Below are 1,182 nucleotides of genomic sequence, written 5' to 3'. Positions count from 1 at the left end.
TCGGCCCCTTCCAAGCAGATCTTCCAGACACGCCCCCTCCCCGTCCTGGCAGCCCTACAGGCACAAGGCACACCACAGCTGGAGGTAACAAGGCGATCACTCTTTCTCCTTCCTAGGGTGCCAGCCAGCCGGGCGCAGAAGCCGCACAAGCTTTTACCTCGGCATGCTTGGAGACCCCACCCCCACCCTCATCCCCTCCATCAGATTAATCTTCCTAAGGCAGTGGCCACATCCCCATCTGGGGCAGGGGGAGGCCGTCAGATCTCACTTGCTGCTCAGCTGCAAAACTCATTTTAGCCCAGTTTCACCCAGCTTCCCCAGCCCAGCTTAGTCACGTCCCTCCAGGCCAGCCTCTCCAGTCCATCCCAGGGTCTCCCCTACCTCTGAAAGGAAGCAGAGAAGAGAAGAAAGAAGGAAGGAGAAAGAGAAGGGGTCAGGCGCCTTCCTGGAGGAGCAGTGGTCCAGCTCCCGACGTTCCCTGCGTCTGTCCCCAGCCCTCTGCTGTGGCTCGGGCTCCCCTACTCAAGGGGGCTTTCGGAGGACCTCTCCCCTTTGCTGCACTGGAGGGCAGGGTTCTGGACTTCTGAGGGGAGCAAGGGAAGTTGACTGCTGAAGGTAGCCTTTGTGCTGTGCCTTAGAGAAAGAATTAAGTACAGAGGCAGATGGAGTGAGACCAAGAGGAGGAGGGGAGAGCGAAGTGTGGCCAGGAACAGTGAAGGGGCCCACGAAGTAGCTTCCTGCAAAGAGAAGCCAGAAAGGGGGGTGGGCCCCCCGGACAGGGGCCTGAACACTCAGTGGCAAGCTGGTAGGTCAGTCTCCTCATCGCTGCCGGAGATGCTCACTGCTCCCCACTCCACCCCTTTCCTTCATGGGGCCTGGAACACCATCTCACCTCCTATCCTTCCCAGCCAGGTCTCAGTCCTTCCTGCTCTGTAAAACCACCCCTCTAAATCCCCATCATCTGGACCACAGGCACGTGGCTGTACATATCTTCCATAACTATCTGCATCAACTAAGAGCCACAACAGTAAGGACCTCAGGTTCTAACGGGTGGTACTCCACTTCCTAGCGTTATTTGGGGCTAAGCCTATGTAGGTGTGTCACAAAGGTCTTCTGCCCTCTTTGCAGGGGCTCCTCCTGTCTGCACAGCCCGCCACTCCTCCCTATCCTCTGCCCCCCACC

The 1,182-nt window shown here is 58.2% G+C and overlaps 1 protein-coding gene across 1 annotated transcript in view; it reads right to left on the bottom strand.

The window, feature by feature from the left end:
• The window catches only part of ATG9B (autophagy related 9B), an 8,468-nt gene that overhangs the window by 5,220 nt on the left and 2,066 nt on the right, over window positions 1–1,182 (bottom strand). The window lies entirely within an intron of this gene.

Source organism: Bison bison, unplaced genomic scaffold (genome assembly GCF_000754665.1).
Source record: "Bison bison bison isolate TAMUID 2011002044 unplaced genomic scaffold, Bison_UMD1.0 scf7180017864379, whole genome shotgun sequence".
NCBI classification, from domain to species: domain Eukaryota; kingdom Metazoa; phylum Chordata; class Mammalia; order Artiodactyla; family Bovidae; genus Bison; species Bison bison.
This window is presented reverse-complemented; position numbering and strand designations above follow the sequence as displayed.